Source organism: Parambassis ranga, chromosome 19, assembly GCF_900634625.1.
Source record: "Parambassis ranga chromosome 19, fParRan2.1, whole genome shotgun sequence".
In the NCBI taxonomy this organism is placed as follows: Eukaryota; Metazoa; Chordata; class Actinopteri; family Ambassidae; genus Parambassis; species Parambassis ranga.
Window position 1 is genome coordinate 21,446,395 of NC_041039.1, and position 18,134 is coordinate 21,464,528.

Here is an 18,134-nt window from a genome sequence, read left to right on the forward strand (position 1 = left end):
TTCTATTCTATTCTATGTGCCACTTTGCATCTCACTGCATGTACACTGCTGTATTAATACAATGGAGCAATGTGAGCCCTGATTTGATTGAGTTTGTTGCAGCCAAGCGTGATCAGCGTCCTTATGAGGGCAAAACTTCACAGCACAATATGATCATGCTTTAGTGCACCAGACACACAGCTGTGCAATAGAATGTAAAGAAATAGACATATCCAGGGATGTGAGCATGCTAAGCAGCAACCACTCTGAAGCATGAGATGAGTTAATGAGCCAGCAAGAGAAGGGAAAGGACCAGTGTCACCAGTGTTGGTTTCTAGTGTAAAAATAATCCAACAATCAACCTGCCTGAGGATCTGCTGGAGACATGAACATGATCTGTACTGTGTTGGGTTGTAGTGACCGAAAGAATGAGATCACGAATACAAGCAGCTGAAATTAGTTTCCTTCGAAGGGTGGCTGGGCGCTCCTTTAGAGATGGGGTGAGGAGCTAAGCGGTTGAAAATTGATGGAACAATTTTGGGGTGCCATGTCCGTGTCTCCACCCACCCACCCCTTAAAATAAACACAACGATCAGGACTGCATGGTAGGAGCTGAGGGACTGCTCACTCTGGCTCAAAGTTCTGGGTTTTGCAGGCCTCACAGTGGTGGTTGCAGCATTTACATGAACTTAGTGCATGTTTCTAGATTCATGGTGGTGGAGTGGTGCATCAACTCCAGATTCCCTGCATGTTAAATTAACCTATGCAGTTTTATACATATTTTTTCAGTACTGTGCTTCTACACTGACATCATCAAAGCAAAAAGTCACCACGACCTGAACCTAATTCTTTCTTCCTTCTTTAATAAACTTTGAATATTTCTAAAAATAAAAGAGGAAGTGTTGACACAGAGCAACTTCAAGTCTCTGGACTAATTTGTAAAGAGGAGCATCTGTTTACGGCTCCAAAGCCACGCTTGGATTTCAGCTTGGATTTGATGTAACTAACATGTTATGCTGTGTGTTCTGTTCCCGCTTAATACAAGATGCTAAATTGCAGGAGAGAGAGAGTAGGAGTGAGAGAGAGAGAGAGAACGAGAGAGAGAGCGAGAATGAGAGAGAGAGAGAGAACGAGAGAGAGAGAGAGAGAGAGAGAACGAGAGAGAGGTTCCTGAGGATGCAGCCTTGATTAAAAGAAAATTCTGCTGCGAGCAGATGGCCGTGTAGACTTTGCTTGCTTGCTTGCTTAAAAGTAGGCAGTCCACCCACCTTCCATATTTTTCACACTTTATTTTATTGAAGGGAAAGCTGAAGAAGGGGACAGACCGCTGAAGGCCTGGAAAACACTATTGTTCCAATGTGGAGCCAGATTAGACAGGTTTATTTTAATTGACTTGAATCTCTTACATTTGATTTATACATTGCTGCATTTTGTTTGTATAAGGAGGTACAGATTTGTCTATTTAGTATATTTGATATTAAGAGATTCAACAGTGAATCTCATAGATTTATACAGACTAAAAACTACAATTATTAAAGGTAGGGTAGGAGATTTCATTCTGATGCACTTTTTGTTAAATTAGTGTAACTTCTCTTTACAATCCGATAGCAACCGATTAGTTCGGCAGTTTCACATTAAAACGAAGAATATGAATCATCTGTGGAAGCTATAAAACACTAAAAACATCAGCCAATCCTCGCAGGACGACCTGCTTTGTCAGACAGATTTCCAAAGTAAACACACGCCCCTTTCTCTCGGAGCTCACACAAAGCCACGCCTCCCAATCACATGGACGCGCATTACCCGAAGACAAGCTGCGGTCTGTGACTTCGGCCATCATGCACGTACCTCTCTGGTGCGCGCAGAGCAGGAAGAGAGTGACAACCAGCCAATACTCCGTGCAGGGTCCACCCGGAGGATTGGCTGATGTTTTTAGCATTTTATAGCTTCCACAGATGATTCATATTCTTCGTTTTAATGCGAAACTGCTGAACTAATGGGTTGCTATTGGATTATAAAGAGAAGTTACACTAATTTAACAAAACGTGCTTTAGAATGACATCTCCTACCCTACCTTTAATGCACGTCCATGTGATTGGGAGGCATGGCTTTGGGGTGAGCTCCAAAGGAAAAAGGGGCGTTTGTTAACTTTTGAAATCTGGCTGATTCACTGAGTTTTCAAAATCTCCTACCCTACCTTTAATAGAATTTAAAAAAAAACAGCTATGATGATGATGTCAAATGCAGTTCCTTGAATGGCCACTTGAGGGCAACACGTCATGTTTACAACCCGACACTAATGATGTCTACTGAAATTAGCATGCTGCCCAAAGAGCCATTTTTCTTTCTTACCATCAGATCATCATCCTTATTTAAATTGCGCTGTTAACTTTCAAAGGACAGTGACAAAGAAAAGTGTACATTTAATATGGATTGGGTGATATCATGGCCAATATCTAATCCAGTTAGTGAGGTCATCTGTGCTGATACTCATCTCACAAATTGGATCGGTGCCTCCCTGCAGGTTCTCGGGAGACTGCTTTGATTATAAAAAGCACTGAGAGAGAAGCAGGAATCTTAGGACCACATCAGCTCAGAATCCTGTAAGTCTGCACAGATTTTACAGCCGCAGGAAGTTCTGCATCACCAGATCTGAGAGCGTAATGTGATTTGGTCAAATTTTCATGCTCTCAGGAGGAAACGGCTCGAGCAGGTTTGGAGGTGAGTGCACATAAAATCTGTGCACTCTCTAAAAAAAATCTTTTCTGCTCGCTCAATAGCTATGCAGTTAACCAAGTGACTCTGATTTGTTGATGCACCTGTCTCGGCACAGGTTGATCATTTTGTTTACTAGCTGCGTTGCTTCCCTCTTATTGTTTCTGCCTGTTTATCGATCCCTGAGTCTGAAACTTTGAATGTAGAGTCAGGCGTTTGTTAAAGTCGCTGTCCGCCGAGGATGTAAAAAAAAAAAAAAAAAAAACATTGTCAGAGACATTTTCAGCAATGCACACAGATGAGGTCGATCCGGGTGAAAGCCATTTTCCTTTATTGATTCCCTGTATCAAACCTACGCCAATCACAACAGAGGGGATGCAGGTCAAGAGACTAATCAATGCAAAGGATTATTAAGCTGGAACACGACGAGGATGTGGAGAAAGGGCCTGGAGATCAATGAGGAGGCGATGACCCTAATATTTTGAACATTCAATCAAAGCCTGTGCTGAAGCTGGCCAACACAGATAAAAACATCCTGAGGAGTTGTCCTTTACAGAGGAGCACTCTGGCTGACAGTAAATCCTCTCCTCAATAAATGTAGTTTCTAATTTTAAGGGCTCCATTAATTCTTATCCAGCACCTCTGCCTGTAGTAGCTTTGATGGGGGTCACGAGGAGAGCTAACATTAATAATAACAGCAGGATGTGGCTGGCAGGAGCGTCCCGTCTGACAGCGTCCTCTCGGATATGACATATGATGCCATTAGGTGCCATTATAGGTCAAACCTCACACAAACACAAGCGGGCTGACGCGGAGCAACAGTAAATCACTCTAATCCAGCCGTGAGATGAAGGCAGGTTGTTCCCTCATCAGTGAGCGGACAGGGATTTGTGTCACAAAGCCGAGCTGCAGAGTTTACCAGCTCCAGTCATGATGAGAGCTGTGATAGAGCTCAGCTGTCAGTCAAGAGGGCTGAGCCACAAATCTCTGATCACCTGCACCTCAGTCAGAGTGGACATGAGGAGTTGGAGGGGAGGGGTGGATGGAGGGGGCTGGAGGCAGCGTGGTTCTCCCTTAAACCTCCAAAACCAAGCAGCATGAAGGGCTTACTCGTGCAGGATTATCTTTTTTCTTTCAGCTCTGCTACAGATCGAAATCATCTCTGCTGATGCCGTTACCCTCCAAACCCCTCAAGCAAGAGATTTGACTCATCTCCCTCTCATCCTCTTCCAGCCCTCAGCTCCAGCGGGTCCGCCTGCCAACACAGAGGCACTAAACGCTGCTCCGACTGTCAGAGAGAAGCTGCAGCGTGCCTTTCACACTTTCATACAAACTATCCCTCAGCTGGGAGGAGAGAGGTGGGCTGAAGCAGAGGAAGGAGACCCAAACTCTGCACAAGTTCATCCTCACTGGAGACGGATACAAGAAGCAAACTATGCCAGAGAGAAGCAGAGAGAAGCAGAGAGAAGCAGAGAGAAGCAGAGAGAAGCTTACCTGCCCACGGCTCATATCTGTGGCTTTCTGCTGCTCGCTCTCTTCACCTAGAGTAAATCATTTCCATGACTCACACAGGAGGAGAGAAGACAACCAGCTCTGTGGAAAAGTGAAGCAAACACTGGGAGAAGCAGGCAGGATGCTCACTCTGCAGTGCTGCTGCCTCTCATCCTCCTCTCTCCTCCTCTGACTCTTCCTTTGCTTTGATCTCTCTCTCTCTCTCTCTCTCTCGCTCTCCATCTCTCTCTCTCTCTCTCCAGTGGTGCCCTCCCCCCCTCTCTCTCTAACTCTGCCACCCCCTCGCTCTTCACCACAAGGTGTCACAAAACAGAGTGCGTCTGCACCCGCTGCTTTTCGCTCACCCCCCTCTTTCTTTTCTCCGTTAGGATTGTCTGCCTTAAAGAGGCAAAGCATCACACCCATCTACGCACTCATGCCTGCTGCATGTAAGATGTGTGAATACACAATGTTTTCAAGTGAAACCCTTTATCCACACCAAACAAAATCTGACACAGGAAGTACGGACATGTTGCTCTAAAAGCTCAGGAGACGAGTGCTCCTCGCCTTTAAGCACAGAACTTCTGTTTGCTTCCTTTAACCAAAGAGGTCAGTACTTCAACCATTGTGTTCCCTGGTGTCCTTTCCAGACTGTACATGGTTTCAAATAGGTCAATCAATCAATCAATCAATCAATCAATCAATCAATCAGCTTTAAGGCTGATTCATGGTTCTACTTAAGCTGAAAGACATGCATTGTGGGCTGTGTTCTAATATACATCGCGTTACCCGATAGCAAGAATAGCAAGAAGAATGTGGAATATTTAACCCTAAAACATATTTATAGTGCAGTGTCATGGTAACCTCTGGTCACTGATTATTGACTAAAAGCTGGGAAATGTGTGCATCGGTCAAGGAGCTGTTTGATGGTGGAAAAAGGTTTATGGACTGTGTCTGCTTTTAAAAACGCATTTTGTTTAAAGATAGGATCCGTGCCATGCATTTAAAGAACTGAAGGCACCGAGTGGAGACAGAAGTTCCAGCAATGCAAAGGATCTCCATGTGGCCTGGAAACATGAAGATGGAGCAAGAATCATTTCATTAGTGGCTAATGCCGAGTATACAGCGTGTGAATTTGGGCTCAGACGAAAGACGACTATCATAGGAGAGTTGTGGAGATATCTTTGGTCGTGGCTCTAAAACGGTGGTCTTACGTCGCACTGTGAGGGGCAGGTTTCACAACGGCTGTTGTCAGCAAAGATAACCTGAGATAAATTTCTCACCCCCTCCTCCTCCCTGCATATTGATGTACGTTGTAGCCTGCGATCACCTGCGAGTCACTAATTGATCAACGTACAAATCTGCACGCATCAAACTTGACATTATACCAAAGTTTATTAATTAATTAACAGAGACGCTTTCACACGAGTGGACCAGCATGCCCACACTTACACTACAGCCCAGTCTGGCAACATTCTCAGTATGAAATTTGTGCCGTGTTGTCACATTCTGATGCCCATGAAAAAAACTCCAGCCAAGTTTTCAGAAACAGCGCGAAGGTGACCGTGACAGCAGCTCCAAGCAGGGTGAGTTTCAAAAGTCTTTGAAACCTGAAACTCCTTCATACAACATGTGAATCTAAAGAAGATTTCATCAGGTGGATCAAACGGTGCACACATCAAGGCTAAAAGATCCCACATTTACATTTATAGAGCAGAGTTCTGAGCAGCTTCCCCTCGTTCACCCGTCAGACACACTTAGCCGACATGTATCACCACACATTTATTCAAAAAAATTCAAAAAATTTTTTTCCTTATTATTTCTTCGGTTGAATATTATGTTACATTTACAGTTGAAAATGTTGCACTATATATGTATGCAGGCAGCATCATTGAGATGAGAGTGAAATTTGAGTGGATGCAGCCTTTAATGATCACTTCAAACTGGATTCGTAGCTGAAAGAGGGCCAGGGAGTCAAGCTGCCAATTTGAAATTATAATTAGACCTCGAGCCCCTTAAAATGTAGATTTCATATATCCAGCACGCCGCCACGTCCCTGTGTGATATTTGTTCTAATTTAGCGTGAAGCCCACATTAATGGCAGCACAGGAGATGAAGGCGTGAAGAAGCTCTCACTGTTGTCATGTTTGGGTCTCAGGAAAATGTGCTGCAGCTGTTTTAAAATGTAAGCATCCTAAATCATTCACATCACACCGTGTAACACCACGCGTTGCCAACACAGTGTCCACGCTGCAACCGCAACACTCCTGGAAGCATCAGCCAAAGTCGAGAGCAGCAGCTTTAATAAGAGGAGGGAATTAAAGAGGAACATCTGTCCAGCTTGGGAGCCATGTGTGCTTCTCGTTAGAGCTGTTTATGAGGTTCTCTGACTGCTGGTCTCTTTGGCCTCTTTTAGGAGCAGAGATTTGCATGGATGTTCTGCAATTATTAGTCCCCAAAGTTCGAACTGAACTGGGCATGAAGGCATTTAGGTTCTCAGCACCCAATGCCTGGAATAAATTACAGTCCCAACTTCCACTGCAAACACTTGTTACATTGAATGAGTTTAAGGCTTTGGTGAAATCTGCAGAGTACCTTGTCTGTGTGCAAATGTTTTATGTGAGCAAGTCTTAATGTTGTTCATTTAATCTGTTATTGTTTGTTTTAATGTAACTAAGGCGCTGCCCCTTGGCCAGGTCTCACTTGTATAAGAGATCTTTGATCTCAATGGGACAAACCTGGTTTAATAAAGGCTAAATAAATAATAAAAAAAAACGAAATCATGAAACTATGTTTGTATTTTCATTTAGTCCGGTTACACTGCAGGCTGGAGGGGCAATAAATTAGTAAATACTGACTTATTTAGCCGGAGTAGCTCAGCAGCATCTCTCTAAGATGAAGTGAGAGACAACACAGTGGTTATGTAACGGGCCTGAAGCAACTGTCAAAGCTCAGACTGGAAGCAGGCCTTCGTGCCCAGCAGGGCCATCAGCGCCTCGACGGTCTCCACACGGCTGATTAAAGCCATTATTTACTGTAGAACTGTAGAGGAAACTTTGCCAAATTCAGTTCACTTTATTAAAGGCTAAAAATTCCCATCAGCTTTCCGGGTCGTCAACCTGCAACCATTAGCAGCCGCGCTGATGAGGGACTGTCAGCTGACCTGCTGGGTGTACTCCAGATATTCATGTGTGCTTCTGAGATGAGCTAAGCTAAGCTAATTCATGAAGATGATGAATAAATCAATTAAAAATTGATGAGGCGATGCAGAGTCTCGCTCAAAGACATCCACGGGTGACTGGTCTCTGGGTGTTGTGCGTCGTGACCTTCTTCTCTCTGAAATATGAATATGGATTTCCTGTTTGAGAAATCAGTGCTGGATGTGTCAGAACAAGTCTTAATGAACTGTTTTAAAAGTTCAAGTTGCTTTGAGAGCGTTTTCAGGTCGGGGGATGACACTTCAGTCGAAGGGAAATGGGGGAGGAGGGTGAGGAGAGAGAGAAAGATTGAATCTTCTCGAGCAGTTTGACACAGTCTCGTCTTGTCTCCCTGATAATGGATGCAAATGACTTTTTCCACCATCTGGGGCGCATTAGAAAGAAGATCTTATCATATTTAGCTGCCAAACAAAGTTAAGAACTATGACAACTTGGAGCACAGCAAGCCTCGCAGCCAGAGAGAGAACGAGTAACAGCACAGAATCCAAAGTGGATGTTTTTACTCTGATTCATGGTGTGAGAGCTCTGTCTGAGGCACTCTGTGGAATAACATCTGTTAACAGAGACGGACAGGCCTGAGACAGGCTGTAAACATGCTGCTGTAAAACGGAACCTGTTTACATGAAGGTTTCTCAGGATTCACTTTTGGAGCGGGCCTCAGATGGTCACTTGAGGAGCTGCACTGTTTTGGCTTCATTTCTCAGCCTCTGAAGTTCCTGGAAATGTTTTTTTTTATTTCAGTCTTTGTGGTGCAATTTCTCTTTTTCCTTCTTCTGGCAGTAAGATTGACTATGAACACTGTTGACTGCAGGCTCGCTTCATGTTAGGCAGTGCTGAAGGAATCACAGAGTTTGATTAAAATCCCAAATTTGAGGGTTGCTATTAGGGATGTCCCGATACAATCACATGATCTGAAATTGGGCCCGATTACGTGATTTCAGACTCTATCAGAATCGGACGTTACCTCCCGATCAGGACTTGGATATGTATTTATTAGGGCTGTCAAAGTTAACGCCTTCTGTGCAGGGTGGTTCTGTGTCTTGTAGTGTAGGGGTATGACAGTTGCCTTTGGTGCGAGAGGTCCTGGGTTCGAGACCTCAATGAGTCGCTGCGTGTGTGAAATATCGTAGCTTAGGAAGGCTGAAGCATTTAAAGTTGGCGGCAATGCGTTGCGGGCCGTTTTATCGAAGCAGCGCACATGTGGAAATCCACTGTCGATGCCACAGCGATGAACAGTCAGCACGAAGCGCACTGGACACACACACACGAGATTTGCTTGCAATAACAGGCAAAGTTGTGATGCAGTATCATCTATATGGTGCAAAGGTGCAGGATTGCACAAATGACTGCAACGAGTGACTTGCTATTTGCCTTTGTAGAAGATCCCTAAAAGTATCGGATCGGGACTCGGTATCGGCAGATACTCAAAATCTAATGATTTGGACTCAGACTCGAGGGCAAAAAATACCCTGATCGGGACATCCCTAGTTGCTATAGCTAATGTGGACACATAACTAGCAATGTGAGCTAAGCTCGCTAATGTGGAATAGCATTGGATTGATGTGGATGTTTGGGAGGAAGATACTTCTCTGTACTGCAGCTCCGTGCTTCATCAATTTCACCAACTTTGAATCAAATGTGTGGTGTACAGGGAGGTATGCAAGCTCACGCTCCAAGATGGCATCTACCTGAACCAGGTTTAGATGTAGTGGAGTCCTTCTTCTGCTTCTACTGAAATTAGCATCAACTCAAAACCTGCTGCGATGAATCATTGATACCGGACCTGAAGGTGTGCAATGAGCACAGTGACTGTGCGAGGTGAAAGAGTCGATACTTTCCCTCATCACCTCCATTCATCATCACATCTCCAAACACCGAGGTAGCGCTAAGGATCATAGAAACTTCTTGTTTTCTTTTTTCCACGCAGGCCGGCAGCACTTTACACCAACCACGGCAGAAGCCGAGCACCATCCATTAGCTTGTCAGAAGGTCTGAATTGGAATTGATCCTTCTTGCCATAATTATTCATCTGTCTGGATTATTTATTGTGGTGACGACTGTTGGCGCTTAGTTTAATTTTTGTGTGCATAGGTACGTGATGTCCTCACACAGCAGGAGCAGATCTGAGTCTGTTAAGATGCATTTACTTCACTTGACTCTTTCTGGCTGACGAACTGATTCACGGGAGATTTTTGTTTTGTTTTTGCATCTGCTCCAGCAAATAACAGCAGCAGCCTGAATAAAAGCAAATTGTGACTGCTGAGCATTTTCTCTGTCACGTCTCTGGCATGGTTTCTTTGTGTGTGTGATAGAGACAGGTGATTGACAGAGAATATAATGCGGTGCTTATTATGAAAATACACTGAAAGCAAACATGAAAACACCAAAACAGCTTTATGTCGGGATTATGTCACTCAGCGGGAGGATGAGTGGCAGCGAATGGCTGCGGCAGAAAGAAAGAAGACGATGATAATGATGAGTGTTAATATCGCATGAAAAACACTGCTGTAATTTAAACGATGACACCGAAGTAAACACACTTTACAAACACAAGTGGTCTAACACACAGGCTGTGAGTCCGTGAATAAAGGAATGGTAGAATAGAGCAATAAATAAGTGAAGGTGAACACTAGTGTTGGGAAGTTCGACTCTTTTTACAACTCAGATCTTTTACTCTCGAACACTAAATTGAACGAATCTTTTTGTGAATCATTTTGTTCATTTTTACAGCAGGTGGTGCTGTGTCCCTCTTGTCGGCATTGTAAAAAAGGCCATGTTTCTCAAACACTGAAGACAACATAGTTTGCTTCAGCTGACAAGTATAATAGTATAGTATAAGTATAATACACAACTACCACAAGCAATTCAAACCATGTGAAAACCTAGGAGAGCAAATACACAACACGATACAGTGACTTCTGTCCTGCATCCTCCCTGCCATTGTTGTTTAACAGCGCGGCAGTGACTAAGTAGCTGTCACGTGACAAATGAACGAGGACCCGAAGATGAGCGAATCATTTCGCGCACAAATCATTTCTGTTTCCTGTCCAGCCCACTGAGCTTATAGCTGCCTGTCGTGTGGCGAGAGAACGAATCACTCACTGACATGACTCATTGCTCCCCGAGTCATATAAAGATTAGTTCATATTGAACGAAACGTTCACGACCGACACATCACTTGTGGACACCTTGTTTTTAGATTCAGGAGGTGTTCGGTTCTGCACGGTGAAAATGGATGTTAACAAAACCCTGCATCCTTCTGCCTAAAAACCTGTCAGAGCACTCAGTGTATTGATCTCAAATGGTTATGTGTGCTGCTCCTGTTTCCAGTCAGCTCATTGATTATAGGACAAAGACAGTAGCTTAAAGCAAACCAAACTCTTTCCAGAGAAAGTTATCAAACAAAACTTGGCTGCAACTCTTCTAGAACTGCAGTCTCTTAGGCTGCAGTTACATCTACAGTTCTACAGAGCTGCAGTTCTGCTGATTCTTATCATCAGCTGGCCGACTCTGCTTTGAAATGTGCTTTCAAAAACAAATATATAAACACCCCATATGCATTATTCAACCCTCACACATGTTTGGCTAACACTGTGATTAAAGTCAGCCATCCCCTGCAATTCCAAGCTGCCACTTGTTTCTTTGTGTTATTTTTATCACAGGTAATGGATAACAGTTCACTTCGTTACAATGCTCCACTCTCTAAACTGCCAATTGCTATATTTTCTAACCGCCTGCGCTATAATTACATGCTTGAAAGGTGTGAAGGATATCCATTAATGTCAGCCCTGTCAGTGCAAAAAGGTGAATGCAGCTACTGCTGCCCAATCAGCCGTCACAGCTCCTGCTGTGTGTCGGTCCCGTCCCCGCAGAGCAGAGGTCTGAATATTTCATAACGGATAATTTGAAGGGTTGCAGGAGCTCCCGGTGTGGCTGCATATTCACTGAGCTGCTACTCACATTTTAACCTGCTGGAACAGGATGAAAGGCGGCCGCGTGGAGGAGAGGTGGACAGCTCGTCTTCACCTGCAGGAGCAGACCGAAGTCCCCCTCTGCTGTGTCTCCAGGTCACATTTTCTGAAATGAGATGCTGCGTTCAGTGACGGGTTTAAAACATAAGCACAAAGACGGGTTAAATATGAGCCTGCAGGATACTGATGTGCACTTCAAGGAGACGAGTTTACAGAGGAGCCAATTAATCATTAAATATTGCAAAGGATTGCATGCTAATCCTACAGCTGCAAAGGATTCATACATACTTTTATTACAGTAATACAGTAATAGTTTGAGGACTAACTCCAAAATGGCTCCACAGCAAGTCTCAGTGCACTTTCAGCCAGGAGTTCCTGGTTCCTGTCCACCCAGAGGCACCTCTCCTTTATTTTTCCTTCTTAGCTTTTAATGGAATTTGTGCACAACAAGGTATTTTTTTTACAATTTATTATCATACAGGCTAACAGAGGCAGCCTGAATCAGCCATTTGTCCATGTAAACAGACATCTCCCTCCCTCCCTCCCTTCCTCGTGTTCTGCTCTGCTCGGACCTGAAGGGCTCTCCATGGCATTTTCACCGACGTACACCGACCCATCCAGGCTACTGTATGCCTCTACAACAAAGCATGTGCTTCTGCTAATCAATGTGAAGAGACCACTCAACATAATTGATATAGGATGTGACGATGCCCCGCAACACACACACACATACACACCTCCTCCCCCATCCCCAAACTCAGGCCCACACAGAGCCGCAGAGGTGAGTGCAGGGCGCTCTGCTAGAGGATACGTTTGTATTTGCATATGAATAAAAACAAATAATGAATTCCTCCTACTTGTTTTTGTTCAAAGTGAAGCAGTAGGTGTGTTTTCTGTTAGATGAAGCTGAAATGAACAATGCATTGTCACCACAACAAGCCCCTGTTGTGTTCCTTCTAACATTAAAATCCATTTGTTTTTTGACCCGTTTGTGCTGCACTGATGAGGATACGTACATTTATTTGTAGCCATCGGTTATTCAAGGAGAAAACAAAACAGCAGCTCTATAAAATATCTTAGAGTAAGACAGAGACAGAGCAGAGCTCCCGGTGGCTCGTCTGTCTGACTCATCTGAGACGTCGGATCACAGCGGAGCAGCGATGGACTCCTGTCTCGCCGGGGCTTCCTCCACTCCTCTATGAATTATGGATGAAATATATTCAGTCCTCATAAAAATGGCCAAACGCCTTTTACAACACACAACTCAGCTCTGCTTCCCGTTTACTTAGACTACATTATGTTGGTGTCAAGGCCTCGGTGTGAATTCAGGGAAGCTGATGAAACATTCATTTACATGTGCAGGCTAAATTTGGATGAGACCCGAGTAAAGTCTGAAACATCAACTCCTTTAACCAGCAGAACAAAGAAACATGAGGATGATACTTCAGTCTGTGAACATGTGAGCATGTGAGTGTGTGTTCAGGGGGGCAGGAGCTCGCTCGGACGGAAGCCCAAAATGGCAGCTGTGTGACAGGATCCTTATAAAATGTGTTTAATGTTATGAATTTGTATGTTTTAAGCAAGCGGCAGCCTTCGGGGCTCAGACTTGAAGACCATGCGGAAGTGTCAGAACTTGTAGTTCACGCCGCAACCACTGGGGACTGGCTCCAGAAGCGAGTCATTTCCCAGAGACTCCCGTGTTAAAATGGCCGACTTCACAGCAGAAATAAACACGTTTACAGTCTGGTATAAAAAAATTCTGGTCTCAAATGATGGGTTCTCCTCTAGTGTCAATTGTACAGGGGGTGAATTTTTCTCACTCGTTTTAATTGTAGGCAGATGGCTGACGTATCACAGCGCGAGTTTCCTCGATCGTGCTCCCCCTCTTTGTCCAGTTTTGGCGGACGTGACGCTGCCAACATGGCGGCGGTCAGAGCGTCCCAGAGCCTCCCACCGAGCCTCAAAACGGCTCTTCAGAAACAGGTGACGTCACGGAAGCTCTGTTCATTGTTTTTACCCTTTACCCTGCTAACTCCAGCCACAATTAAAAAATAAAACAGCTTGCGGTGTCAGGGGGACTTGAACCTTAAGAGTGAAAGTCCACCACACTGCATGCACCCTCACCATCCCCAACCCACCTCCTTACTCTGACTTCGGAGGTTTGATCGCTCCCATGTTCAGGATGACAGTAAGGATCATGTGATGTGTGAAGGTAAACACAGCAGCAGAATGTCATGTTTCAGGTAAAATGTATGGTCCATTAGCATAATCATGTGGCGTATCTGGCTGATGCATTATTGCCCAAATGTGGCGTCTTTACCTGAGGACATGTTGATTGGGGGGGTGTAACATAAACAAAAGGTGTAATAACAGGCTGGACATACTAATCAGGCGGGCATGTGGTCGGCATGAAGCTGGACTCCCTGGTGACAGTGGCAGAGTGGAGAACACTAAGAAAACTTCTGGCTATTGTGGACGATGCCAGTCATCCTCTGCATCATCAGCGCTCAGAGGAGCCTGAACAGTCACAGGCTGCTCCTCCCCAAGAGCAGGACCAACAGACTCAGAGACTCCTTTGTCCCCCGATCCATCAAACTTTACAACTCTGCTTTTGGCAGGAGGGGGAGAAGGAGGGAGGAGTACAGCCTGCCTGATACAACACACGTATAATAATTTCACAATAATCCATCTGTACCATTTATGCTGCTGTGCAATGTTTGTACATAATTCAGAATCAGAAATACTTTATTGATCCCAGGGGGAAATTGCTTTCATTCCAGGTTCTCCATGTATACTCAAACAACAGGTTAGAAATATAAAATAAGGTAAAGTCGAAAGAGTACTGCACTATATCACATTACCATTTATGCTGTGCAATGTTTGTACATAATTCCTCTTATCTTTTATTTTCTACTGTACTATATTCTATTTAATTCTATTTAACTCTTGCTCTGTCGGTGTTGTATTGCTGCTGGTACCCAAATTTCCCTGAGGAACCTTCCCAAAGGGAAACAGTGCTGCTTAACAGTGTATCACAAATGCACCAGAAGAAGACGTGCGCAGTCCCTGTTTGTTTACACTGCTTCTAACACAATGTAGTGATACTTGTTCTCTGTCTGTACAAGGTCCTCCTGCATCTGTACCAGCTCTAAATGCAAAAAAACATTTCTGTCACTATGCAGGCTAATAGAGAACAGAGGATGAGAGATAAGAAAGAGGGGCAAGTAACTTACTTCTCACTGTTCAGGTGTTGAAAAGGTGGGGACCAGCTGCAGGACACTGGAGGCAGACTAAATTAAAAAAAAAACTTAGTCCACATAAAACTGCCAATGTAAACCCAAAACAAAAGACAAAGACGTGACTGTGACTCCACTGTGGCTAATGAGACTCAGGTGAAACTAACGAGGGCAGGCCAACCAATTACAAACAGACAGGAAGTGAAAAGGACCTTTCAAAATAAAACAGCAAGGCAACACTGTCTGGTATGAAGGTTGGGGATGTCTTCTCAAACCAAAAAACATCGTACACATAGGCAAGCAGCCAGTTTCACATCATCTACAACAAACATGACAGTCATGGATTGTGGTGCATTCAAAGGCCTGCAGCTCTGTGGGGCATTCTGAGCACTCTGTCATTCTAACGTTATCTGCCCCCTGAACATCCAATGGGGATTATTTTCCAGGACGGGATATTGTTTTCCTGTTTCTCACTTTAATAGTGGTCATAAAATTCCAGTTTTTCCATTTTCCATTTTCCACAGTTCAATGTGACTATTATTCATGTTGACATATCCAGCAGCCTCCAGGAGTAGTGGAGGTGTCAAAAACAGTGCAGTTTCACAAGTGGCCACTTGAGGCCAGCTCAGAGAGTGAGTCAATCCCCACAGTCCTCCATGTTAAAATGTCCGACTTCACAGCTGAAATAAGCATGGTAACACTACAGTCAGTGGCCTGGCGCCGCCTGCTGCTGCTGACTCACTTGTCGGAGTCACGAGTGAAGTTAAACCACCTGGGAATGTGGTTTACACATTTGCCGGGCTGCACTTACTGATGAGCCAGTGCAGCCAAAGTCAAGCACCTTCGGTTGGACAGTGTGACCACTGAGACGTAAAGAAACATTGACCCCCGGCCTTTGTGCACATCATCATGAGCCGCTGTGATGAGCTGCTGTGTGTGTGGCTACAGGCTGCCTCAGATGAGACATGATGCTGTCACTTGGATCTCATGGCGGCGGCCCCCGGTGGCGCTGAATCACCATGCGAGTCTCACACATCCCACTTTTGACCGAAGGCTCAAAGATCTCAAACAATCTCTGTTGTGAGGCCACATTAGAACTTTAGTCACCAACACACACCTGTAGTGCCAGAAAACCATTCGTTAGCCAGAACACGCGATCACTGGAGCAGTTTTTGCTTTAAAAGCTGCACTGAGAGGATATAAAGCATCATGTTTCATAGTACAACAGACAGAATCATCAAGATACATCAACTGATCTGATTTAACCTCTGTCATACAAGCCAAACTGACCATGAACTCGATCCTTCAGGGTGTTCTGAAGCTAACATCCGTTCCTCCTCCTGAACACGGCAATGGAAGGAGAAGTCAGTCCAGGTCTCTGCCCTTCAGAGCACTGCTGTTCATCTTTATTAGAGAGCCGGTCTGAGGTACAACTCATGTCTCCAGTGTGAGGGATAATGTTTGGCTGCAGCTCAAAAGGGAGGGTCTGTCGGTAGGTGACTGGCTGCCAAATAAAAAAGCAGCGCTGGGTACTTTTACAGGATGGATGTCAATAGAGTCAATGCAGGCAATCATCTAAAGGACGCCATTCTCCTTTCCTCAGAGTATGAGTGTTTACAGCTGTCCACCTGCTCAGGAGCAGTGGAGGAGCTTTGAATATCGGTATGGAAAAAGATACCTGAAAAGTCAGCATGCTAACCTCTGTGTACTGCCACTGTATATTCATGGTTCTGAGGGTTGAGCTGTGTCTGCTTGAGAGGCCCTTGAGTAGTTCACATTTTTGTTTGACAAACAGAAGAACCAAAAAAATCAAATGTGAAAAAATGTAACACAATCTCACAGATTAACACTACAATGAGTTTCCAAGAGTTTCAATCGAGGCAACTGGATTCAAGGATTGTTTTTAAAAGACTTTAAAGACTCGACAGAGTGGCGTCTTCAGTTCTGCTGCTGTTCTGGTTGAGGTGTTTGTAAAGGATGTGTTCAGGACCTCTGTGGGTGGATCTTGCAGGAACTCACATCTGAGAACACACAGCCATGTTTGGCCAAAGGGTTCAAACAACATATTCAAAAAGTGTAAAAAATAAGGGTGGAGGGATGATAACTGCAGGGGTGATGACTCATTATAAGACTCCTGCAATAAACTTCTCCACCATCTTTTGGCTCCGATAGTGATGATACAATAAATGGAACCAGAGTCCCATATATGTCTGGGAAAATGTATCATTATCTCTTGATGAGATGTCAATGAAATTCTGACTGTTTAAATCAAGTTAAAAGTATTTCTAGAAAGTTCTTGTTATGAACATTTCCAGAAGGAAACAAATATCATAAACATGTTTTCATCTGACTAAAGAGTTCTTTTCCCCAATCCCAAAACTCTTATCGCTGAGAGCCAGCGCCGCTTTGCGCTTCAACCCAGAAGATGACAGGGATAAGAAGCCTCGACTTATTTTCATGTTTCTAATTTTGAGTTGGGGCAAACAGGAAGGAAAAAAAACAGCCTTTGATTTATATTCAAATGAGAAGTATACAGGGGGAAATTGGATTTCTCTTTCATTTCAGAGAATGAATTTCCTGGTGGCAGATCGCATTGTATCATCTGGTGGCGTTAATATCCAGCTCTGAGCGTCAGGAGCTGCTCTTCATTACAAAGACTCAAGGAACTTTTACACCTCCTCCCCGCACAACGCAATGACAATTTCCATTTCTGCTCCAATGTTCAAACAATACCCCCAAGGCCATTTAAGACATTTTCAGCCGTTTTAATTTACACATGAAAGGCGATAACATATCAAAGGAGTTCTACTTTAAATTCAAAAGAAACTTGTCTCTGCCTTGTCCCGTATGTCAACGAACTGGACTAATTCTTTACCTCAAAGCCAGCCAGCCAGAGGAGGATCCTCCTGTAGGTGTAATTGAGTTCAGTGTGTTTATACACTGATGAAAAATTCAACAACGTACACAATTCTAATCAGACTCCACCAGCTTCAAGAGAGGGGGGAGGCTCCTCATCCACTGCTGAATCCAGAGAGGAGGCACTCGCCTTTTTCTGGGTGAAATCCTTTAATCCCTAATTCTGATTTGGTCTTTAAGGCTAGTGCATGCTGTAAAGCTCAAGGGACACATCCAGCCTCTGGGCTTCTGTGATGCTGATAACCCAAGAACACACACACAAAGCAGAGTCTGATCATGCTGCAGTTCCTAAATTTGATACCAAGCCTGCAAAGCCACAAGATTCCATTAGAAGGAGGAAAACTTCACAAAAAACACCCAACCACTGTCCTGCAGTGCAGGGTCACGGGGTCATCTACACTCACATACGGGCAGTTTAACCTAGCACGTCTTTAGAATGTGGGAGTGGGCTCTCTGTGCACTCTTTGGAGTTGTCCCTTCCTCGTCTTCTTTTTCCACTGCCAGTAGAGATGTAGGAGCTTTTGCCACTCGAGATTGATCCTACTCAACTGGAAATCAAGGGCACCTTCCTCTCATCCCCGTTGGACTCAAGACATGTTAAACTTTCT